This window comes from Scyliorhinus canicula, chromosome 16 (assembly GCF_902713615.1).
Source record: "Scyliorhinus canicula chromosome 16, sScyCan1.1, whole genome shotgun sequence".
Lineage (NCBI taxonomy): Eukaryota > Metazoa > Chordata > Chondrichthyes > Carcharhiniformes > Scyliorhinidae > Scyliorhinus > Scyliorhinus canicula.
Window position 1 is genome coordinate 114514264 of NC_052161.1, and position 26996 is coordinate 114541259.

At 43.2% G+C, this 26996-nt stretch overlaps 1 protein-coding gene across 9 annotated transcripts in view; it reads right to left on the reverse strand.

Moving 5' to 3' along the window:
• Positions 1–26030, reverse strand: part of foxj3 (forkhead box J3) — a 171570-nt gene extending 145540 nt beyond the window's left edge. For 4 of the 9 annotated variants that reach the window (XM_038773172.1, XM_038773171.1, XM_038773170.1 and 1 more), the window contains exon 1: positions 25810–26030. The gene's annotated coding sequence lies outside the window, so the exon portion shown is untranslated. The remainder of the gene's footprint in view (positions 1–25809) is intronic. The other 5 variants (XM_038773169.1, XM_038773168.1, XM_038773165.1 and 2 more) reach the window with 2 other exon arrangements.
• Between the last annotated feature and the right edge of the window lie 966 nt (positions 26031–26996).

Here is a 26996-nt window from a genome sequence, read left to right on the forward strand (position 1 = left end):
GGGGAGTGGGAACCCGACCGAGGGAACATAGATTGGAGGGGAGCAAAACTGGTAACAGGAAGCAGAAACATAGTAATTGAAATTGGAAGGCAGATCATGTAAAGGTTAGGCATTAAGTAGGATCAGAATGTGGAATATGTTAAAAAGGCAAAGTTATGGAGTTTTGAGTACGCACAACATTCACAACTAGGCAGAGGGTTTGAAGGCACAAATAGAGGTCAATGGGTATGATTTAATTGCCATTACAGAAAGTTGGTGACAGGGAACAGAATATTCAGGGATACTTGCCATTTAGGAAGGATTAGCAAAAAGAAGAACGGAGGTGGAGTCTCACTGTTAATAAGGGACTAGGTCAGTAATACAGTGAGAGCATCTTACATCACACGATCAAGACGTAGAATCGGTTTGGGTGGAGCCAAGAAACTGCAAAGAACACCATACATTGGAGGGAGCTGTTTAGAGACCAAACTAGCAGTAACGCCGGGAACTGTGTAAATCAGGAAATTAGAGCTGCTTGTAACACGAATAGTACAGCAATAATGAGCACCTTCAATTTACAGACAGACTAGATAAACCCAATTCTGTGGAGGATGAATTTCTGGGATGTGCACGAGATAGATTTTTGGAGAACCAATTACAAATCCAGCTATTTTAGATTTAGTATTTTGTAATGAGAAAGTTAATTAATAACCTTGCTATAAAGAAGCCTTTCAGAAATACTGGCCCTAATATGATAGAATTTTATATTATGTTTGAACATGAGGTGCGGCACGGTAGCACAGTGGTTAGCACTGTTGCTTCACAACTAAACGGTCCCAGGTTCGAGTCCCAGCTTGGATCACTGTCTGTGCGGAGTCTGCACAGATTTCCTCTGGGTGCTCCGGTTTCCTACTCCAATCCAAAGATGTGCAGGTTAGGTGGGGTTACAGGGATAAAGTGGAGTGTGGGCTTAATTTGGGTGCTTTTTCCAAGGGCCAGTGCAAACCCGATGGGCCGAAAGGCCTCCTTCTGCACTGTAAATTCTATGATTTTATGATAGTTCATTCTGAAACTTGGGTCTTAAATCTGAACAAAAGGAACTATTAAGGGCAAGTTGGTAATGGTGGATTCAGAAAATACATTAAAAGATTTGCTGGGAGGCAGGCGATGGCGAGTACGAAACAGGTACTACATAGAAAAAATAGGAGGCCATTTAGCCCTTCAAGCCCACACCGCTATTTAATATCATGGCTGATCATCCAACTCAATAGCCTAATCCCGCTTTCCTCATATCCTTCGATCCCCTTCGTCCCAAGTGCTACATCCAACTGCTTTTTGAAAACATAATGTTTTTTCATAGAATTTACAATGCAGGAGGCCATTCGGCCCATCGAGTCTGCACCGGCTCTTGGAAAGAACACCCTACCCAAGATCAACACCTCCACCCTATCCCCATAACCCAGTAATCCCACCCAACACTAAGGACAATTTTGGACACTAAGGGCAATTTATCATGGCCAATCCACCTAGCCTGCACATCTTTGGACTGTGGGAGGAAACCTTAGCACCCGGAGGAAACCCACGCACACACGGGGAGGATGTGCAGACTCCGCACAGACAGTGACCCAAGCCGGAATCGAACCTGAGAACCTGGAGCTGTGAAGCAACTGTGCTAACCACAATGCTACCATGCTGCCATACAATGCTACCGTGCTGTAATTTTGTACTCGACTACTGCTTGTGGCAACAAATTCTAACAGGCTCACCACTCTCTGGTGAAGAAATTTCTCCTCATCTCTGTACTAAATGGTCTAACCATATTCTCAGACTCTGACCGCTTGTTCGGACACATCAGGAACATCCGTCCTGCATCTACCCTGACCAGTCTGTTAGAATTTTATAGGTTTCTATGAGACCCCCCCCATCAACCTTCTGAACTCCAGGGAATACAATCCTAACCGATTCAATCTCTCCTCGTATGCCAGTCCCGCCATCCCAGGAATCAGTCTGGTGAACCTTTGCTGCACTCCCTCTACAGCCTTCCTCAGATAAGGAGGCCAAAACTGCACACAATATTCCAGGTGTGGCCTCACCAAGGCCCTTTACAATTGCAGCAAGATATCCCTGCTCCTGCACTCGAATCGTCTCGGAATGACGGCCAGCATACCATTTGCCTTTTTTAACCGCCTGCTGCGCCTGAATGCTTACCTTCAGTGACTGGTGTACGAGGACACCAGGTCTCATTGCATGTTCCCCTCTCCAAATTGAAGGCCAATCAGATAATAGTCTGCCTTCTTGTTTTTGCTACCAAAGTTGATAACCTGGCATTTATCCAAATTATACTGCATCTGCCATTCATTTGCTCACTCACTCAACTTGTCCAAATCACACTGAAGGATCTCTGCATCCCCCTCACAGCTCACCCTCCCACCAAACTTGGTGTCATCTGCAAATGTAGAGATATGACATTTTATTCCTTCATCCAAATCATTAATATGTTGTGAATAGCGGAGGTCCTTATGTCGATCCCTGCACTACTCTTTGTTTCCTGTCTGCCAATAAATTCTCTATTCTCAATACACTAACCCCAATCCCACGCGCTATTAATTTTACACGCTAATCTTTTATGCGGGACTTTGGCAAAAGCCTTCTGAAAGTCCAAATACACCACAGCCACCGGCTCCCCGACATCATCGAAGAATTCCAGTAGATTTGTCAAGCATGATTTCCCCGTCATAAATCCATGCTGATGGGCAGCATGGTGGCACAGTGGTTAGCACTGCTGCCTCACAGAGCCATGGTCCCAGGTTCGGTCCCGGCTCTGGGTCACTGTCCGTGTGGAGTTTGCACATTCTCCCCTTGTTTGCATGGGTTTCGCCCCCACAACCCAAGGATGTGCAGGGTAGGTGGATTGGACATGCTAAATTGCCCCTTAATTGGAAAGAATGAATTGGGTACTCCTAAATTTATTTTTTTAAATAAAAAAATCCATGCTGACTCTGTCCGATCCAGCCACTGTTTTTGAAGTGCTCTGCTATAAAATCTTTGATAATGGATTCTAAACTTTTCTCCACTACTGACGTCAGGCTTACTAGTCTATAATTCCCTGCTTTGTCTCGGCCTCCCTTTTTAAATAGTGGAGTTACATTAATCACCCTCCAATCTGCAGGAACTATTCTGCAGTTTATAGAATCCTGGATGACCACCTATGCACCACTATTTCTAGAGCCACCTCCTTCAGTACCCTGGGATCTAGATTATCAGGCCCTGGGGATATAGCAGCCTTCAATCCCATCAATTTCCCCAACAACATTTCTCTACTGATATTGATCAACTTTAGTTCCTCCTTCTCACTAAACCCTGCATTCCCCAACTTTTCTGGTATCTTATTTAGGGGCTGGTTTACTTACTTAAGGGCTGGTTTAGCACACTGGGCTAAATCGCTGGCTTTGAAAGCAGACCAAGGCAGGCGAGCAGCACGGTTCAATTCCCATACCAGCCTCCCCGAAAAGGCACCGGAATGTGGCGACTAGGGGCTTTTCACAGTAAATTCATTTGAAGCCTACTTGTGACAATAAGCAGTTTTCATTTCATTTCATTGTGTCCTCATATGTGAAGACAGAACCAAAGTATGTATTTAGTTGCTCAGCCATTTCTTTGTCTCCTTTAATACATTCCTCTGTTTCTGACTGGAAGGGACCTACATTTGTCTTCACCAATCTTTTTCTCTTCACTTACCAATAGAAACATTTACAGTCAGTTTTTATGTTCCTGCAAGCTTATGTTTGAATAAAATGAAATGAAAATCGCTTATTATCACGAGTAGGCTTCAATGAAGTTACTGTGAAAAGCCCCTAGTCGCCACATTCCGGCGTCTGTCCGGGGAGGCTGGTACAGGAATCGAACCGTGCTGCTGGCCTGCTTGGTCTGCTTTAAAAGCCAGCGATTTTAGCCGAGTGAGCAAAACAGCCCCTGTTTGTACTCTATTCTCCCCCATCCTAATCAATCCCTTGGTCCTTCTTTGCTGAATTCTAAACAGCTCCCAATCTTCAGACTTTTTTTCTTGGTCAATTTATATTCTATTTCCTTGGAACAAATACTATCCCTAATTTCCATCTTTTGTGTTTTACTTTTGTGCAAGACAGGAATAAACAATTGTTGCAGTTCCTCCATGCGCTCTGAATGTTTGCCATTACCTAGCCACTGTCATCTCTTTAAGTAACATTCCGCAATTGATCATAGCCAACTCGCCCCATTTTATCGTAATTTCCTTTGTTAAGATTCACCTTACAATCAGCTACTTCACTCTCCATTTTGATGAAAAATTCCATCATATTATAGTCGCTCATCCCCAAGGGGTCATGCACAACTAGATTTCCAATGATTCCGTTCTCTTACACAGTGCCCAATCCAGACTGGCCTGTTCTCTAGTTCAGGGTTGCGACCAGCGAGTGGTTCATGGGCAGGTTTCCAGTTAGTCGCCTTTAAAAATGCCGGCAGTGACCGTTTTTTGAGATTGCCGGCCATCCCGCACATGCGTGCCAAATCAAGCAGTGCGCAGGCCCGGAGCCCAGCAGGGTGAACAGCCTCCTCCTGACTTCAGAGCAATGTCCACCGTGGGTCGCCAAGGTCAGCCAGCATAGGTCACGAAGGATCGCCAGTTGCCAAAAATGGGTCCTGTCAAAAAAGGTTTCAAAAACACTGGTATAAAGCCTTAGTGAGACTGCACTTGGGAGTATTGGGTTTTTAGTTTTCGTTTCCTTATCTAAGAAAAGATATACTTGCTTGAGAGGGAGTGCAATGGAAGTTCACCAGACTAACCCCCAGGATGGTGGGATTTGCTGACGAGGAGAAAATGAGGAAACTGGGTTGGTATTCTCTGGACTTTCAAAGAATGAGATATGATCTCACTGAAACATACAAAATACATGACAAGGTAGATATAGATAGGATGTTTCCCCCGGCTGGTGAGTCTAGAGCCAGGGAACAGAGTCTCAATATATGGGGCTGGCCATTTAAGACCAAGAAGGTGGTGAATCTTTGGAACTCTCTACCCCAGCGGGCTGTGGAAGCCCAATCATTGAGCATGTTCAAGAAAGAAATCAATAGGTTTCTGAATCGGGGGGAAACTCTCCACTGGCTGGAGTCGTACAAAGGAAGATGGTCGTGATGGTTGGAGGTCAGTCATCTCAGTCCCAGGAAATCACTTGCAGGAGTTCCTCAGGCTAGTATCCTAGGCCCAACCATCTTCAGCTGCTTCATCAATGGCCTTCATTCCAACAAAAGGTCAGATCTGGGGGACGTTCGCTGATGACTGCACATCGAACAGACACCGGAATGTGGCAACTAGGGGCTTTTCACAGTAACTTAATTGAAGCCGACTTGTGACAATAATTATTATTATGTTCAGCACCATTTGCAATTCCTCAGACACTGAAGCAGTCCACGAGCAAATGGACAACATCCAGGCTTGGGCTGACACGTGGCAAGTTACATCCATGCCACACAAGTGCCTGGCAATGACTATATCCAATGAGAGAATATCAAACAATCGCTCCTTGACATTCAGTGACATCATCATCATCGAATCCCCCACTACCAACAACCTGGCAGTGATCATTGATTACAAATTGAACTGGACTAGCCATATAAATACTGTGGCTACAAGAATAGGTCAGAGACTTGGATTCCTGTGGCAATAACTCACCACCTGACTCCCCAAAGCCTGTACACCACCCACAAGGTACAAGAGTGTGAAGAAATACTCCTCCCACTTGCCTGGATGAGTGCAGCTCCAACAAAACTCAGGAAGCTGGACATCATCCAGGACAAAGCAGCCCGCTTGATTGGCACCCCTTCCACAATTCACTCCCTCCACCACCAATGTACAGTAGCAGCAGTGGGCACCACCTACAAGATGCACTGCAGTAATTCACCAAGGCTCCTTAAGCAGCACCTTCCAAACCCATGACCACTACCATCTAGAAGGACAAGGGCACCAGGTATATGGGAACACAACCACCTGGAGGTTCCCTTCCAAGTCACTCACCATCCTGACTTAGAAATATATTGCCGTTTCTTCACTATCACTGAGTCAAAATCCTGGAACTCCCTCCCTAATAGCACAGTAGATGTGCCTACATAACATGGGCTGCAGCGGTTCAAGAAGGTAGCTCATCACTACCTTCTCTAAGTATTTCAGTGAAATACTTTTTCACTGTACCTTGGTACACGTGACAATAAATAAAATCCAATGCAATCAAGGGTTATTAGGGATGGGCCAACAAGTGCTGTTCTAGCCAATGAAGCCCAAATCCAGTAAAAAAAAATAATTTTTGAAAAACTACTGATATCAAGAGATATGGAGATAGCACAGTAAGTCTGGCTGAGGTGGATCAGAGTTTTTCAAACTTTTTCCCCCCCCCGGGACTTCGGGGCCCACGCTGCGTTCACTTTCCTTTAATGTAACTCCTATTTGGAGTACGGCTGTAGAAATAGTGTAGATGAATTTTTTCAGTGTCAGTATCAATCATGGCATTTTCTAATTGGGTGAATGTCGATATCCTTTACGTATCATGCATACTATCAAACTATGTGACAGGAACTCATGAGTTAATAACATAGGTGACAAAATTCAATATTTATTGGAACGCAACTGAAGGATATAAATCAAATCGCCTGGGACAAAGTATTAAAGTGGAGAAATCGCAAAATTGTGCCGTTCTCGAGCTTGACCGAAGCATGATGCTAACAGCCGATGCGCTACCCGATTGTGCTGTAGAGACAGCAACCGTTACTAAAACCAGAATAAAGCATGGGGCATTTATGTTGGATGTATGAGAACAGTCTGGTCTCCTCCATTCTACAAACATACATGTCACCATGAATAACTATCCACCAGCCTTCGACATTCCAGCCGTTTATTGGCATTTTAGATTGTCCTGAAGCTAATATTGCGCTTTATTTCCTGATGTACAGTAACTAAAGCCCGGCCAGTTACTAACTTCAGTCAATTTCTCCAATGAGTTCAGAATAGGCAAAGGTGCCTTGACTGTCTCTGACAAGTCAGCGTTCACACTTAATTCTCCTTTGGTTCCATTGGCAAAGCTCCTCAAGACTCATGAAGCTGCAGACTCTGTTTTCTGTGTTGTTCCATTTCCATTTTACCCGCCCCCAAATAGCAATATTTTACCAAACATTGTGCACTCTTCCACCTTGCCTAATGTCCAGGGATGTGTGAAATCAGTTTGGCGGATGCATATGGCCGGTATTGTTCCCTTTACATTTTCCCTACGTTCCGAGTGGAATAATAGTCAACCTGCAGTTAGTTGTTGAAAGGTCAGTGACTTGAACAAATTTCTGGCCCATTTCCCTAAATATAGCCATGGCTTAACATTACAAATTGCTTAAAAATTATAATGTGCTATATATGGGAATTATTATAAATGCCATATTAGCTGTGGGGTTGTTGCGTCCGTTGTTGGAACAGTCTTGCATTGTAATACTCCACAATGGTGTTGGGAATACTTACAGTGTGCTTTCAGGAGAAAAGTGCAGATTCAACTTTTTGTTTTAATAGAGTGGGAACACCGGAATCGCTTTTTTATCTGCTGGCAAAGGCTGGCAGAAGTAATGCTCGCTCTATCAGGCATGAAGTGCAGGAGGTACCATATCCCGATACCAAGAATATAAAATCCATCCATTGCAAAGCTATTCCAAACCGTGGTGCGAATATCACGACCCTTAGCTCCGCGACCCTTCTTACACCCTCCTGCGACCCACCTGCAGGTCGCGACCCACACTTTGAAAAACTCTGAGGTGGATGATCAGTCTATATCTAACTGAATGGCAGGCATTGAAGAACTTTAAAATGTCCCAAAGACAACAAAATAGAAGTCCATTCAGCCCCTCAAGCCTGTTATGCCTTTCAATTAGATTGTGGTTGATCTACACTTCAACTTCTTTTACCTCGTTTCATCCACATTCTTGATACCTTACCTCAAGTGTTTTTCAAAGGGGGTGGTCACGACCCGCAGGTGGGTCACGGGATGGTGTAAAATGGGTCACTAAAAATGATCCCCAACGGTTGCCTGACCATTTTCTCCCTGGGTAAATTCTCATTGCAGTACAGTATATGATCACAAGTTCTAACAACTATGCATATTAAGAGAGCCAAGTGTCTCACAAAGCAATATAAACACATAAAAAGGTTCTGTAACAAATCTTACATAGTCTCAATGTATTCATTACTAAGTTACAACCTTTCAACTATCCATCACCAGTCAATAGTGACAGATATCTTGCATATTTCACAGCTGTCGTGGACATTTTTAGCTGGGTACAAGATTAAAAATAAAACAAACTTATTTGTATGCTGATTTATTTCTAAGCTGTAAAAATAAATGTAACCTTTGAATTCTATATATAAACAGAATTATCTAATAATGGTTCAACAAGTTTATCCAATGAGTACCTGAATACTCACTGTTACTATTCATCTGCACTTCAGAATTGATGCAAGTCAGGGAAGTGATAGAAGACAATACAAATGGCCTCACCGCACGGACTGGAAAGGGAGAGAAATGGAAAAATTGCCAGTTGCTTGCTACTTATTATTCAAAGGCTCTTCTGGCCATGTACGGGTTGGACATCAGCTAAGCAAAATGCCAGGTATAGCTGTGAGGCCTGTCAACGATCAAACAGCTCACTAACATTCACCATTAAGGCTCACACACAATTAATGTTTATTTTGAGATACCAGAGGGTAGCTAGTGCCTTAGAAACAGCCCCCAGAGTATCAGCATCTCCAGAAGAGGGAGATAAAGCAGAATTCTGAATAACATGGCACTGCAACTACAGCAGCAACCAAGTTCATTTGCTGGTAATGTGGGTGCATGTAAGAATGCACACAAAGGAGTCATGGCAAATAATAATTGAAATCATATGGGAATTAGTTTATAGAATTAGATCCACAGGGTGGGACACAAAACAGATTGCCCCAGAAAAGAGCGGCAACAAATCCCTATGGAAGATCATTAATCTATCTTGCTGGAAATTAAAGACCTCTGTGCAGCTTTGCATGCAGAAGTCTTCTTTTAAAACTGTGGTATGACCACTATTAAGTCCAGACTGGTGTACGCACCAAGCATCCTTGCAAATTTCTTATCACGTAAGGAATTTAACTTACGGCGCTAAGGACCCGGGTTCGATTCAGGCCCCAGGTCACTGTCCGTGTGGAGTTTGCACATTCTCCCTGTGTCTGCATGGGTCTAACCTCCACAACGCAAAGATGTGCCCCTTAATTGTAAAAAAATATAATTGGTTCTCTAAATGTATGTATTTTTTTTTAAGTATTCCTTACTTGGATGAACAAATAAATAAATAAATAATCTTGGTTATTGTCACAAGTATTCTTACATTAACACTACAATCAAGTTACTGTGAAAATCCCCTAGTCACCACATTCCGGCACCTGTTTGAGTACACAGTGGGAGAATTCAGATAAGCACGATTTTCAGGACTTGCGGGAAGAAACCGGAGCACCCGGGAGATAAGAAAGACATTTGACTTGGTTCACTGTTGTATGATGCATGCATTAATCCAAACCTAACTAATAGTTAAACAAATGGTCTATGCAACTAAACAGATGGCCTGTGCACTACAAGACACAGAAGCGCTTAATTTTCCATTGTCCAAACTGTTAGCATTCCCAGTTCAACATATTACGATTCCACTGCTTATGTAACCCCAGCAACAGTGCTCCCTGTAAAATTTTGCTGTTACACATGGCTAGTTTTTTTAATGTACAGTGTGTTAGGCACACATGGTACTTAATGTGATACAAGGCCTTCATAGCACATTCCAAGCTGCTGTGCAGCCAGACATGCAAGCAGCTCAGCAGGATATTGCCCAGCAGACTCAATTTTAAAACAACTCTTGCAACTCAATTTTTTCCCCTCTTACCAACATAATTAGCCTAAACACTGCCAACATACAATTAGAAAATGCTTCATCTGGTGACATTGCAAGAGCATTTAGTGATATCAAGAGCCATTAGTTGCACAAGTTGCTCAAATTGTAAAAAGTATTTGGATGTCCGAGAAATGGGACAAGGACCAGAGGGAAAGTTAAAGACTGAACTGTTAAATTGAAAAACGAAGATGGGTAGCATGGTAGCACTGTTGCTTCACAGCTCCAGGGTCCCAGGTTCGATTCCTGGCTTGGGTCACTGTCTGTGCAGAGTCTGGACGTTCTCCCTGTGTCTACGTGGGTTTCCTCCGGGTGTTCCGGTTTCCTCCCACAAGTCCTGAAAGATGCGCTGTTAGGTTAATTGGACATTCTGAATTCTCCCTCCACGTACCCAAACAGAATGTGGCGACTAGGGGCTTTTCACATTAACTTCACTGCAGTGTTAATGTAATCTACTTGTGACAATAAAGATTTTTTTTAAATGTAGATGGAAACAATAAAATATTGCCAGTACATTAATCTCAACAGACAGGCAACATTATACACTCACCGATTTGTCAAAATGTTGCCCAGTTTCAGCAACGTTTGCATGAACTTAAACGGTTACAAATAGTCTTAAATTACATATTTTGCCATTCAAGGGCATTTTTAAAAAAAAGTGATAACGTATAAAGAAAATCCTCTTTTAAAATAAGAAACTGGCACTGCCTAATTTATAAGAATAGATACCCTCCGTCTAGTCCATTGAAGAACAGGCCAGGAGTAGATAACATTAAATCCATAATGTATTGTTCAGCAAATAGTACAGTTTCTCATTAATGTATGTCCCACAAGTCCCAAAAGACTTGCTTGTTAGGTGAATTGGACGTTCTGAATTCACAGCAAGTCCATTGCAGTATTTATGCAAGCCTACTTTTTATAATAATAAAGATTATTACTATATAACTATTATTATGTGACTCCCACCATTGAAAAAGCTATCCCACTTACCAGACAGCGTGTGAACCTGCAGGTACACCAGGAATAGTGGAAATATGAAGCAGTTAGTGAGTTTTATCTAGGATCTATGCAACAGCTTCTATTCAATCACTGTGTCGATTCACATGCACCTAGATCAATGACATAGCCACGGATTTTTTTTATCTCAAACTGATGGCCACACTGCAACCAAATTATTAATACAGCACCTGTCCCAGTTCAAGACCAAATGGAACTAAATTCAGGATATTTATTTTTATTTCTTAAATATTAAAAAGCGAGCCTTGGTGAAGCTAGCCTGGCGAGAGAGTGTTGTGCTTCAAAAGTTCAAAATCTTCACCACACCAAGATAAGTACAACATGCACACATTCTTTCATCATAATGATCAGATCCTGGGAATACAGCATTTTTGCTTTTGGAATATGCTCAAAGAAATGTGTAATTTTCACAGAAAAGTAGACAAACAAGGAAATAAGAACGCAAAATATTAAAAGCACAATCCAATAATTCTTGTTGAATCTCTCAAATTTTGGGCCTACACTAGATATTTTCTAGAATTTGTCACTGGTCACTTCCATAAGCATACCCATCTTGTATTTTCTAGTTTGTCACTGGTCATTTCCATAAGCATACCCATTTTGAATGGTTTAGAGAGTACATTATCTAGTATCTTGTGAAATGCTAGCAATGGCCCTTGTCATGTGCACTAGCACAGGCCACTGAGACCTCACACAAATGTCTTTCTCCTATTTTTCAGCAGGTAGGCATTAGACCAATAAACTGTTTATTTTATGGTGGTTATTTCAGAGAATATAGTTTTCACATGGTAAAATTCTCTATCGCACGTTTATCAAAGTAATAGATTAGGGCCTTAACAGCACCCAATCCTCCACGTTAAACATTAACTTCCTCCATCACCACCAGTACCAGACAACGCTACATTGACAGGCATCAGGTTGGGTGTCACTGGGGAAGCCACAATTATAGGACTTACAGTGCAGGAAGAGGCCATTTGGCCCATCGAGTCTGCACTGGCCCTTGGAAAGAGCAACCTACTTAAGCCCACGCCTCCAATCTATCCCCGTACCCAGCAACACAACCTAACCTTTTTGGACACAGAGGGCAATTTTAGCATGGCTAATCCACCTAACCAGCACATCTTTGGACTGTGGGAGGAAACCAGAGCACCCGGAGGAAACACACACAGACACGGGGAAAAGGTTCAAACACCAGTCACCCGAGACCGGAATTGAACCCAGGACCCTGGATCTCTGAGGCAGCAGTGCTAAACACTGTGCCACCGTGCTGCCCATGATGGGTTCTGGTGACCTGGAACACAGGTAAATTAGCCAAGTTTCTTGCTCCAAATAACTAATATAATGACCCTACCACCCCACCACTTCTTGAAGTGGATGAATGGCAGGTAAGGATGGATGGCCTCCTAAAGGTTGATCAGCACAAATTATAGTATCCCTACATGTGTGGACTCACATAAAGACAGCCCACTTAGTTAAGATACCGAAGAGGAATTGTCACATACGGAGTCACAACCTTGCAGAGGTCAATACCTTTAAAGAAGGGGAATAAAGAAAGTTGAAAGAAAAACAAAGAGATCAATAGTGACTATGGGTCTTGTCCCCTGACAACCCAAAAAATGTGCAGTAGGTGGATTAGCCACACTAAGTTTCCCCTTAATTGGAAAAGAAAAGGATTGGGTACTCGAAATTGATTTTTTAAAATAAATTAATAAATTCACTACTTGTCAATATGCTGATACCAAAATAATTAGCAGACTAGTGGCTGTATAGATGCACTGACAGACAAGTGAATATATTTCATTGCACAATTCTGCTTTTGCAGGAAAACAGTTTCCGTTCCAAACTCTTCACAAAATGCATCTGAATAGAAGGTACAAGAAGAATGTGTTTTATTTCTGGCTGGTTATCATGTGTTAGATACTAATTTTGATGCCTAATAATCAGTGATTTTAAACTGAGTCCACAAACTGTGCTTCTGGCTTACTGATGTCAAGAACAGGACATAGGCACAAAGAAACCTTTTCAACTCAACCTCAGTACCACACCGCAAGCTAAATGGAGAACACTGCAGGAGCTGCTTTATACATGTTGCACTTACCCATTACTCACTGCGTGCAACAAATAATAAAAACGCAAAGGTTGGAAACACATGGCTATCAGAAAGGGCGTAGACTTCATTGGTTTTCAACCAAATTATTATTTTTTCTTCTCAGTGGTTGTCAAATCTGTTGCACTTTTTCAAGTTTCTACTCAGATTTTGGGTACTTGCAGTTGTTATTTATATTTCATGGAAATAGTCCAATTAAAGATAATCCATTCAAATTTACAAATCATGAATAAGAAAATGTCCCTGTGTGCTGCAGACCTTTTGCTTTACATGATGGTCCCAGTCGCCACAATGGGTGGCAATATAATGGAGCGACTGAAGAACTTTGGCTCTTTTTCAGGATATAAATTCAATCTGAGAAAATTAGTATTTTCTGGTAAATTCCCCCCAGGGAGGGGGGCCAACCTGGAGGAGTTTCCTTTACTCCTAGCCAGATCTTACTTCAGTTACTTGGGGGTCCAGGTGGCTGAAGATTGGGTCCAGCTTTGTAAGCTAGTCTGGTGAGTAAGGTCAAGACCGACCTGCAAACGTGGGATAACCATCCCTGTCCTTGGCAGGCAGGGTCCAGTCGATCAAGATGACCATTTTTACGCAGTTGGGGGTGGGGGGTGCACTCCAGTTTCCTCCCAAAAGTCCTTCAGTGTACCCGAACAGGCGCCATAATGTGGCAACTAGGGGCTTTTCACAGTAACTTCATTGCCATGTTCATGCAAGCTTACTTGTAACAATAAAGATTATTATGGGGACAATTTGGACAACAGTTTAAAATTGGGTCAGTGTCAAAGCTGGCCCCCATCTGTGTTAACCATCTGTTCGAGCCAGCGGGATTGGATGTCATGTTTGGGGTTTGGGGGTGGGGAGCTGGAGAAATTGGAAGACCTGTTTCTGGAGGGACGGTTCGCCAGTCTAGAGGAATCGATGGTGGCGTTTCAGTTCTTTGACTCGTTCAGATATTTTGTACGCCGAACCTTTCCAGCATTCCCCATGGCACTATCAGTATCTCTGGTGGAGAGGGTCCTTTTGCTCGCAAGGGTAGAGAGTAGCAGATTCGGCATTCATGGGCAAATTTTGGCAGAAGATTCGGTTTCAGTGGACAGGGGTTAGGTGGGAAAAGGAGCTGGGGCCACAAAATAGATGATATGTGGAATGCGCCCTTGGGTGAACTCCACATCTTCATGCACGAGGCTGGTTTGATCCAGCTTAAAATGGTCTTTTGGGCACACCTTTTTAAAAAAAAAATACATTCAGAGTATCCAAATCTTTTTTTTCAATTAAGGGGCAATTTAGCTTGGCCAATCCACTTACCCTGCACATCTTTGGGTTGTGAGGGTAAGACCCAAGCAGACACGGGATGTGCAAACTCCACACGGACACTGACCCGGGGCCGGGATTGTACTGGGTCCTCGGCGCCATGAGGCAGCAGTGCTAACAATTGCGCTAACATGCCGCCTCTTTTTAGGGTACACCTGACCAAGTCTTCTCGGAGGTGGGTGACTGGCGCGGATTCTGTTCAGTAGGTCTAGCCAACCACATGCACATTTTCTGGACCCAAGCTTGTGAGTTTCTGAGTCTCCTTCTTTAGCACAGTATCGGCGATTTTGAATATTGAACTGGATACTTGTCTGTTAGTTGCCATTAGTCGGACTCACCGGATCCCGAGATTCTTGTCTTTGCCTCAATGATTGCTTCATAGAACATAACAGCGCAGTACAGCGCCGTACTGTGAAACCCCTCTAAAGTCCCTCTACACTATTCCCTTATCGTCCATATGCCTATCCAATGACCATTTGAATGCATTTAATGTTGGCGAGTCCACTACTGTTGCAGGCAGGGCATTCCACGCCCTTACAACTCTCTGAGTAAAGAACCTACCTCTGACATCTGTCCTATATTGGGTTCTGCTGGGATGCAGGGCTGCATCTCCACCCTGCACCTCAGTCTGTGTAAAATTGGTTTTGATATATTTCTCAATTCAAACTAGAAAGTCACTTCAATGGAACACACTAGTATCCAACTGTGATCCAGATATGCAAGGATGATATGGTGTGCTGATCAACTCCATGTATGCAGGAAGAGGAGGCTGTTTGGCCCCTCAAACCTGTTTTGCCATTAGTTAAAATCATGGCTGATCTCAACTTCACTTTCCTGTTTGTCCCCCCCCCCCAATCCTTGACAATCAAAAATCTACTAACTCCAACTTGAATAAATTCAGTGACCCAGTATCCACTGAATTCTGCGGAAGAGAATTCCAAATACTAACGGCTCTCAAAGAAAAATATCTCCTTATCTCCATCTTATATGGTAGATTCAATCTTCAATTGTCGTCTGCTTCTAGGCTCTCCCACAAGAGTAGACATCCTCCTAGTATCCACCCCATCAGGTCCCCTCAATATCTTATATGTTTCAATAAGATCAATGTATTTACATTGTGTATTTATGTTTGTCCTATGTTTTTTCATGTATGGAATGATCTGTCTGGACTGTACGCAGAACAATACTTTTCACGATACCTCGGTACACGTGACAATAAATCAAATCCAAACGCTCATGCTTCTAAACTCTAATGTTCACTCTTTCTTCATAAGATAAGCCCTTCTTCATCCCAAAATGAGACGAGTTAACATTCTCTGAACTGTTTCTAAAGCAGTATATTTTCTCAAATAAGGAGAACAAAACTACAAACAGAATTCCAGATTTGGTCTCACCAAGACCATATACAGCGGCAGTAAAAAAAAAAACTCCTTACATTTATATTCCATTCCCCTTTCAATAAACACCAACATTTAATTTGCCTTCCTAATCATCTTGCACCTGCATTTTAATTTTTCAGGATTCATATATCAGAACACCCAGATCCCTCTGGACCACCAAGTTCTGTAATCCCACTGCATTTAGCATGCTGCTTTTAGAACATAAAACATCACAGCGCAGTACAGGGCCTTCGGCCCTCGATGTTGCGCCGTCCTGTGAAACCCCTCTAAAGTCCCTCTACACTATTCCCTTATCGTCCATATGCCTATCCAATGACCATTTGAATGCGTTTAGTGTTGGCTAGTCCACTACTATTGCAGGCAGGGCATAGAAGTTTTCTATTTTCTGTTCATAGCTTTTCTATTATTCCTGAAATGGACAAGTTCACATTTTCCCACATTATACACCATCTGTCAAATTTTTGCCCACTCGTGCAACCTGTCTCCATCCCTCTGCAGATTCTTTTTTTAATATAAATTTAGAGTACCCAATTCATTTTTTCAATCAAGGGGCAATTTATCGTGGCCAATCCACCTAGACCGCACATCTTTTGGGTTGTGGGGGCGAAACCCACGCAAACACAGGGAGAATGTGCAAACTCCACACGGACAGTGGTCCAGAGCTGGGATCGAACCTGAGATCTCAGCGCCGTGAGACATCAGCGCTAACCACTGTGCCACCGTGCTGCCCCTCTCTGCAGACTCTTGACCTCCTCTTGACAACTGACTTTCCTACCTATGTTCGTAGCAGCAAATGTAGCTACCATACATTCACTCCTTTCATCCAAGTCACTGATGTAGAATGTAGGTAGTTGAGGACCTAGCACTGATCCCAGTTACAAGTTGCCAACCCCAAAAAGACGCAGTTATCCCTACTCTCTGCTTCCTGTTAGCTAACCAATCTTTACCCATACGAATACCATGTTTTCTTAACTTGTGTAGTAAACTTCAATGTGGTACATTATCAAATGCCTTTTGGAAATCCAAGTACACCATATTTACAGGTTTCCCTTCATCCATTTTGCTTGTTACTTCCTCCAATAGTTGTAACAAATTAATTAAACATGATTTCCCTTTCACAACATCATGTAGGCTCTGAATGATCCCTGTTACAGTCTTCTTAATAATGGATTCTAGCACTTTCTCAACGACAGATGTTAGGTTAAATGACTTGTAGTTTCCTACTTTCTGTCTCCCTCCTTTCTTGAATAAAGTTGGTATGTTAACTATTTTCCAATCCACTGTGACCCTTCCAGAATCTAAGGAATTTTGGAAGGTCATAATCAATGCCTGTACTATCTCTGCAGCCACTTATTTTAAGTCCTTAGGTTGCAGAGCATCTGGTCCTGAGGACTTGTCAGCCTTTAAGGCTAATAGTTTTCCCAGCACTGTTTCCCTGATGATGGAAATTGTTTTAAGTTCCTCCCTCTTATTCATCTCTTGATAAGTACCTTGGGATATTTTCTAAGTCTTTTACAGTGACTATCGACGTAAAATACTTGTCCAATGCTTCCGCCATCTCCAGGGGCTGTATTCCCTAGAGTTTCAAAGAATGCAAGATCACACTGAAGTGCACAAAATGCGGGCGGCACTGCTGCCTCATGGCGCTGAGGATCGGGGTTCGATCCCAGCCCGGGAGACTGTCCGTGTGGAGTTTGCACATTCTCCCAGTGTCGGTGTGGGTCACACCCCCACAACTCAAAGATGTGCAGAGTAGGTGCATTGGCCACGCTAAATTACCCCTTAATTGGAAAAAAATTATTGGGTACTCCAAATTTATTTTTTAAAAGTGTACAAAATGCTTACATGGCTCGACAGGATAGATACAGAAAATATGTTTCTCCTAGTTGGAAGGGTGTAGAATCAGGCAGGTAAGTCATTTAGGACCAAGACAAGAGGAATTTCTTCAGTCAGAGGATGGTGAATTTTTGGAATTCTCTACCTCGGAGAGTTGTAAAGTCTCCGTCATTGAATATGTTCAAAGCAGAGGTTGATAGATTTTGAGATAACAATGACATCAAAGATAAGAGGGATAGTGCAGGAGGATGATATGTTAGATCAGCCACCATCTGGTTAAATAGCAGAACAGACTTGTGGGGCTGAATGGCCGGCTCCTGCACCCATGTCTCATTGCCCATTGCCAAGTCTAGAATAGGCTGCACCATGATTGGTTCTAGAAAGTACTGCACTCAGTTGATCCCGGGTATGGAAGGATTTTCTTATGAGGAGACGTTGAGTAGATTGGCCTGTACTCATTGGAGTTTAGAAGAATGAGAGGTGACCTTATTGAGACATATAGGAATCACAGAAGGCTTGACAGGGTAGATGCTGAGAGGCTGTTTCCCCTTGTGGGAGAGTCCAGGACCAGAGGGTATAATCTCAGAGTAAGGGGTCACCCACTTAAAAGAGATGAGGGGGAATCTCTTCACTCAGAGGGTAGTGAATCTGTGGAATGTTTTACTACAGATAGCTGTAAAGGCTGGGTCGTTAAGAATGTTCAAGACTGAGATAGACAGGTTTTTAATCAGTAAGGGTTATGGGTATAGGCAGAAAGTGGAGTTAAGGATTATCATATCAGATCAGTCATGATCTCATTGAATGGTGGAGCAGCCTAGATGGGCCGAGTAGCCAACTTCTGCTCCTAGGTCTTATGGTCTTCAAGAAACTGTCCTGAATATACTCTTATGAATGTGTTATCCAATGGTACATGCTACAGGTGAGGTATTAAATGCTTGGCACAAGCTTCCGTAGACAATTCCTTCTTTGTTTTGGTTGAATTGTTTAGTGGCTTGTGTTTTCTCAGGGCAAAGACTTGAAAGAAATTAAGATATCCTAAGATACAATTAGAATTCTTGATAAACAGTCAAGTACTCCCAGTTCTGACATAGGTTCATCAATCTGAAACGTTAACAGTTTCTCTCCCCACAGGCACTGCCAGTTTTTACTGGATTAAACACCATAATAGGGGCTCATCTGATAAGTCAGTTTGTAAAGGAATAAGTTCCTGCAGACCAGAAAAATTTGGGTACGGGTTCATGCTCTGAGTCGCTAACCAGTTATTGCTGCTGGGAAATGTGTACATAAATGTTGGGTAAATACAGCCTTTGTGGTTAAATGGCTAGCATACATTCAACGCCTAGATGCTTACACGAAACCAAGCCGATATGTAGGATACTGAAAAGCTACCAGATCCTGTGCAACTGCAGGTAGTGAGCCAATACTTCAAATCCAGTCAGTTGTCATTCTACTCTCCCTCGCTCATCTTGCAATGAGTTTAGAAAGTCCTGTTCTCAATGCTTAGTTCTGTCACCTCAACATACTATGCAATTCAAGTTTCCTGCTTTTCTTCTATTAGCAACTCTGTTATTTTCAAGTTCAGGTGCAACCTTAAAACTGCAGCTTTAGTTATTTCCTGGGATCACAACAGCTGGTCACAGATCTTGGGTGCTTTAGTTTCCGAGAAGTCATATTTGGATTGAACAGCTCCCACAAAAAAACTATTTGGAAGACTGCACAAGCCTGATGCAGGAAAAGCAGGTTCGAATGGGTTTCTATAATTTCTCTCAGACTAACATATTGGGTCTCAAATTATGCCACTATCTGTGGAGTTACCACACAATTTTTGCGGAAAGATCAGGAGAACGGAGGCGATTGTCCAATGTTGTTGCAAATCACACAACTGTGGAAAGCAATAAGCTACTCAAGCATACATACTGCAGGAGTGTAAGAAAAAAAAAAACAGCATTTTAATTTTAGGTGCATTTTCTTTTTTAAATTTTGAATTAAGGGGCAATTTAGCATGGCCAATCCACCTACGTTGCACATCTTTGGTTTGTGGGGGCGAGACCCACGTAGACACGGATAATGCACCCGGACAGTGACCCAGAGCCAGGATCAATCCCGGGTCCTCGACACCGTGAAGCAGCAGTGCTAACCACAGTGCGGCCTCATTTTGCTCACATTTCTGTTTGTTCATTGGAAAGTGCAGGACTAGATTCTATTCACAGAAGCATATGCTAGTGTGCACAAATAACCTCACCCTTGATTTAAAAGCATTATAGACAGTCAGCCATTTCTGAAATCTTCTAGTCAAGAGCTTATCTTTTTTGTCAGTTTAATACCTGACAGTGAAATCCATCAAGCTGAAATGCTTGAGAAATTTACATAAGCAGCTTTTTTGATATGCATGGAGCACACATTTTCTCTACACCCATTGAATTATATGAACCCAGAGAATTTGGAGGCAGTTTAACATCAGCCAAAGCTTATTAGCACTTGCATGCATAAGGATGGTGCTGAAATTTAACCAGGATTATCGGGACCAGAATGGAAGAATCCCAGGCCCTAATGATAGATCCATCATTCCAGGTCCCATGAATGATCCAGCCCAGCTGGTCACTCAGCAGTACTCTGGATTACTGTGGACTAGTCTGGCAAAGGCACAAGATTAGAGACTGCCAGAGATCAGTTCAGTTCCAAGAGTGCACCCTTAAGAGCCTTGGATCTAGTCACAGGCTCTATGATGACTTAACATTACTGCTTTAAGAATAGAAATGTAATCAGACAGGTGAAAGATAATGCTTTTTCCCTCCCGCAACTCAAGGATAGTATTATATAGGCATAGGTGGAAAAACACATTACAATCCAATTCACACCAACTAAAAAGTAAAAAGGGCTTTATTTAACCTCTTCACTTGGCTTGTTCAACCAAATCCCATCAATTTAAAACCTGGCTGCATGCCCAAATTTTAGCTGCTGTATATTCATTCCAGCATCAACTGAACTCAAATAGATTAAGAGCAAATCACTACAAATGCAGCAAATCTCATGACAGAAGTGCTACCAAACACAAGAGGTACAAATTATGAAAATACCCCCCTCCCCAAGACCGCACACACGTATCACAGGAGAGGGGTGGTACCCTGCAACAACCTTAGCAACAAAATGACACCATTTCATGTGCATTTTTAATTGAAACGAGCATCTGGAAACCATAATCTCATTAAAACTACTTGCTGAGCACTGTTGGCACAGCTCAGCTGGTGAGGCAAGTAACACAGCTGAGCTCCATAGAGCACAAAGTGCCAGGTTCCAATTCACCAGTCTGTTTTGAGGTAGGTTAATTCAACTTGGGCAAAGACAAGTGCATGACAATTGGTCCTGGTCGCTCCCAATTTGAGAGGAGGGACATATTCGGGGATAGCCCCAACATCTGTCCACCATTCAGTTACCCTTGTTAGAAAATACACCGTGGATATTATCCCCAGACAAATCAGGCTGGATTGATGGATAAATAGCTCCCCATCCCCCAGTGCTGTTTATCTACTGCTATTGGAGGACCATCAACTCATTGGAAGATGCCTTTTGATTGGTCTGAAACATGTTGGTCTTCCTCTGGATAGAGTAAGAAATCTTACATCACCAGGTTAAAGTCCAACAGGTTTGTTTCAAACACTAGCTTTCGGAGCACTGCTCCTTCCTCAGGTGAATGAAGAGGAGCAGTGCTCCGAAAGCTAGTGTTTGAAACAAACCTGTTGGACTTTAACCTGATGTTGTAAGACTTCTTACTGTGCTCACCACAGTCCAACGCCGGCATCTCCACATCATTCCTCTGGATAGAGTTGTAAATGGCAGTGTTCCAGACTAATTCCAAGGTCCAGTACTACACACAAAGCGATGCACCAAGATTTGGAGAAGCAGCCATAAAGACTCAATGGGAAAAAGATTCTGCCTAATGCCCACTCGCCATGCTAAACTAAGAAGCATCCATGGGAAACCCCTCCAGCTGTATGTACCAGAAAATGTTTGACATGCGATGTCAATGTATATTCTAAACGTAACACGTAATGGCAAGTGTAGTGAAGCACCTCCTGCACTCTATTGAAAGGAACTGATCAGTATTGCACTTCATGTAATGTCAAATTCGAACTGTTGTGTATTCATAGAATTTGTAAAAGTACAAAATATATTTCAGGGAAAAATCCTGATGGAAGGACAGAAAAAATGGCTACAAAAACTGCAGAACAGCAACATAATACAAGGCTGCTCCTCTTCATCAACCTTAGAATTCTGAGCATGCTGTGCTGGAGATGTCCCAAGTATAAGAAGTGTAAATGCATTGCTAATTAGGTTTGAGTACACTTGTACGACAACTTACATTTATATAGCACTGTGGTAAAATGCCCAAAGACATTTCATGGAAGAAAATAAAATTTGGCATTCAGCCATTTAAGGAGATACAAGGACAGATGACCGGAAGGTTGGTCAGGTAGTTTTTAAAGAGCAGCTTAAAAGAATGGTGGAAAGGATCAGAGGGGGTAATTCCAGAGTTTAGATCCTTGGCAGCTGAAGGCATGAAAATCATGGATGCACAAGAAGCCAGAACTGGAGAAGCACAAAGATCTGGGAAAGCTGCAGGACTGAAGGAGGTTACAGAGATAGGGTGGGGAAAGACCATGGAAGGAGTCAAAAACAAGGAGAACTTTTAAATAAGAGCAGTTGCTGGACCAGAGCTAATGTAGATCAGCGAACACAGGCATAGACATCATGGTGCACAAATTCATAACTGCCCAAATAATAAATTCTTATGAACCTGGTGCTGAAAAGCATGTTTCTCTGAGGCAACCTACTGAATGTTACAAAATTTCCGTATTTTAAAAATTCGGGAAAAAAGGCAAACAATATCCCTGCTCCTCAGAGTAACCAGGACCGTAAACTATTAGTGTGTCATTTTCTTGCAATTTCAGTTTCTACTTCCACAAGTGCCGTAGCAACCTGGAACACGTGCAATTATTTTAAATAACGGTGTTTTATCACACACGTACTCCATGACATCACACTGATTAAAATCTTGTATTTTTATAGTATCTTCAACAGAATAAACTGACCCACAGCTCTTCACAAAAGTAGAATAACACTGAAAATATATGTTCTAACCCAATGATGGGCAACATGCGGCCCATCAGAGTTCTGAGTGCTTCCCATGAGCCATTGTGTTGACCATTGCCCACGCGCACAGTTGCTACATTGAAAGAGATTAAATATATTTAATATACGCCAAATATTTCCTAATGAGTTTTAGAAAATGCTTAATCATTCATATTTTGATAGAACTGTCATCAACTTCAAACGGTAAAAACAAAAGAAACATTTAAACTTTGGATGCAGAGGAAACGCACGGCTCTCTGATTTCTGCCCTATTTTCCCCTACCAGTTTGACTCAAGTGATGCGCACGTGAAGCAAGGTTAAGTGAAGTGAGGTGCGTGCTGATTGTCCATGACATTGACTGCGAGAGCCGTGCGCTCCCCTGCACCAAAAGTGTAAATATGGATTTTGTTTTTACCATTTGAAGTTGATGACAGTTCTATTCATATATGAAACAGCATTTTCAATAACTTGTTATGAAATATTCAGTGTGTATTAAATGCATTTAATCTTACTCATGGATCATGGTTAGTGAACATGGTTACTGATTTCAATCTTGCGGACCACTGAGGGGAAGGAGGGCCACTCACTAGCCGAGGTTGCCCATCACTGTTCTAATCACTTAGAAACTCAAAGAACTCCAAGGAAAAAGTAAAAGGGCAAGTTTAATTAATTCCGTGTTTTTTGCACTCTCCAAACTGAAGACAGACCTGGTACCAACAACTCATTCATAAAACCACAGAACCACCAGCCAACAATACTGATACCCAATGGGTTGTGGGAAAAGAAAAAACCTAAAGCTGCCATAATACAATGCAGGGATGCAGAGTGGTGTCATGAATGCATTCACTGACTGACTGACTAGCTCCTTCAATGGTGCTGTTGAACAACTCTCATAACAAAATCACAAGCAAAAATGTCACTGTGCAATCCCATCTCCATAGTAGGTTGAGTCTTGACATTTTAGAACAAATCAATTTGGATAGGTCTGGCTTTCTTTGCTGTGTCAGTAGGATGGCAATAGGAGAGCCTAAAGTTTTGTCACAGGTACAGTAAGCAGGAAAAGGACCATCAATTTCAGCTGAGTTTTCTTTAAAAAGCAGCCTGCGCTTTACTTCTTGGGTGCCAAAAATAAAACATTTTCACAAAGAAAGAATACTTCATGACCATGTGTGTACATCGGAAATGATACTTCAGTTACAAATGTGTGTTCACATAAGATTCTCTAACTTTCTCTGTTCCTCAGTTAAAATCCATCATGATATCGCAAGCAAAATACCAGTGCAAAGAACTTTATATTGAAACCGTCAAGTTACTACTTAATGTTTTAAAAGGACATACCGACGCACAGAGCATTTAATTTAAAGGCTCTCCAAATGACCTGTTGGATAAGTAACAGGCAAGGCAACACAAACCCGAAGATTGTACTTCTGATTTTCCGGCTATGCTGTGTTAGCTGATTCAAGGTGGAGAGGAAATGCAGTGATAGACTTCAATGAAAACAAATTAGGCAGGGTTCCCACTCTTGATTACTATCTAGTGACCTCTGCTGGAAAGTATAAATGAGTAGATGTCAACTATGACCAGGATTGGCCTCAGTCAAATAATGTAATTACAGACATACTGTACAGTACTTGAATAATAGCCATAATGAAAATCATACCTCAGTAGCAACACAGATATTTGAGACGGTGGAGAATGAGCAAAACTATCTCCATGTCCATCAAAGCAGAATTTTAAAATTCAATTCCCTTTGAATTCTGGAAATTCTAACTGTAGGCTTGCAAGCCACTCGTCCGCAGGCTTGACTCTGTCAATCAGACAGCTGCCACCAGGCCTGAAAACTTAACAGGCTCACTCAATCTGTTCACTGCCTCAAAAAAAGTCACCAGTTGAGTGCATGGGAAAACCAAGTCCAAATAATCCAAAATCACTCCCCAGTATTGTTTATACTTCTATGCGAATAAAGTTATTAACCCCTCAGCATAACTGGGCAATTACACCACCAAAAGTAATAATAGGAGTGAGCATGTTTGCAACTATATCTGTACAGAATTTCACACTTCCTCCTTGATTTTCATTTTCATTTCATTTCATGTAAAATCAGAACATAATATACTGCACAACTGCTGTTTAGGCATTAGACACTCAAAGACAAGGGTGCTTTCTCCCATCAGGACGAGCAGTAGGCTGCCATCTATTCCATAAACACTGGGCAAGTCAGGTTTGGCATGTACCGTGCAAAGAATATACTACACATATCAGAAACTGACTAGGCTTCTAGTGCAATGGCATCACTCTCCAATACTCTAGTTCATTTCGAATTAATCTCACTGATGTCACCTTAACTGACACCACCTGTACCTCACCCCACATCTTAAAAACTCACTCTTCAGACAACCCAAGTTGAAAAGAGCAGCATCCAGATTGTACCACAGAGTGTTTCTCAATCCAAGAGGACAGCAGCTTGAGTAGTTCACACACCCATCATTGTCACCACTGAAATAAAGTGTCTGAGCTGGATTATCCACAAGAGGTGATTTTTAAATTTATCAAACCTCGCACGTACATGGTACATTTATAAAACAAAATGGGGGGGGGCAGCATTGTATATTAAAATTCCACCATTTCAAGAGTAAACAGGTATGTCTCAGGTATTCCCCCTTCCTCTCAGCAGCTCGTTACAGATAAAGAAAATGATTAGATTAGACAACAATCCTGCCCGCCGCACCAGTGCCACTCACTCACTCACCCACCCTCCCTCCCCTGCACCCGCCCGGCTTTCCCTCCGCTTGCAGGCCTGCCAGAGCCGCTTCAGCAGCAGGCCCCGGGATGCCCGCCTCCATTCCAGGCCCAGTGAGCGGTCTACTCCCCATAGTGGGCCTCAGGGTCTATTTTAGGCCTCGGGTATCGATGGTTGGTCAGGACTGAGGTGCGCTGGCTCAGTCTCTGCCTCCCTCCCCCTTTCCACGGCGGCTCCCCTCCTCCTCCTCCCCCTTCAGTGAGGCTCGAGTTGGGCGCCACTCCCCGGGGCTCAGCCCCCCCTCTCGCGTCAGACTCACCCTCCTCCACCGCTTCGTCCGGTCGTCGCCCCCACCGTGGGGAGAGGCCCAGTTTCCCCCTCTCCCGACCCCGCCTGTGGTAGTTGGGGGGGGTGGTCGGGGCCGCTCCCGCTTTTCCAGTCCCCGTCCGTTCTCAGCGCCAGGCTCGGCCTACATCCGGAACTACTTCCAGCGCCGGGACCCGCCAGCCCCGCGCGAAGCGCTCCACCCGGCCGGCCGGCCGCAGCACCACAAAGCAGGCGGTGACACCTCCGCAGCCCGGAAAGAAGGGCCGGCGAAGCCAGCTGTCAATCAGCGAGTCATCCGACTCATGGTTCACGTTCCACTTGCGAAACAAACCGGTGAGGGCGGGTAGTTGAGAGGCGAATTTTTTATTATAATAATCTTTATTGTAACAAGTAGGCTTACATTAACACTGCAATGAAGTTACTGTGAAAAGCCCCTAGTCAACACACTCCTGTACCTGTTTGGGTACACAGAAGGAGAATTCAGAAGGTCCAAATGACCTAACAGCACCCCTTTCAGGATTTGTGGGAGGAAATCGGAGCACCCGGAGGAAGACCCGGAGGGACCCTGGCACTGTGAAGCCATAGTGCTAACCACTATGCTCCCATGCTATTGTATTTATAAAATCCCGTTCGGCCCAACAAGCCTGCGCCGGCCCTTGGAAAGAGCAACCCACTTAAGCTCACACCTCCACTCTATTCCCGTGACCCCACACATTAAGGGACAATTTAGCGCGGCCAGTCCACCTAACCTGCACACCTTTGGACTGTGGAGAGAAACCGCTGCACCCGGAGGAAGCCCACACAGACATGGGGAAAAAGCGTAAACTGCAGACAGTCACCCAAGGCCGGTATTGAACCCGGATCCCTGGAGCTGAGAGGTAGTGTAGCCACCTGGGGTGGCCACGTCCCGATTCCAAAATGGATGCCAGCAAAGAGTACAGGGAAAATTGGCCAGCCACAGGAAAAACAAGCAGGTGCAAGGTTTCCTGTGTATTAAGATTTGCAGAACCCAGACAGAACCGAAACCAATAGCCATCTACATACTAATGAGCGATCCCCAGAAACAATCAGAAACATTGAATCAATCAGGACCAAACCAGACTCCCCGGCGCCAGTGGGAGCTAGGACAAAGGCAGGCCAACGGACACATAGGGCCCGCCCAACGATCAGGGAATAGCT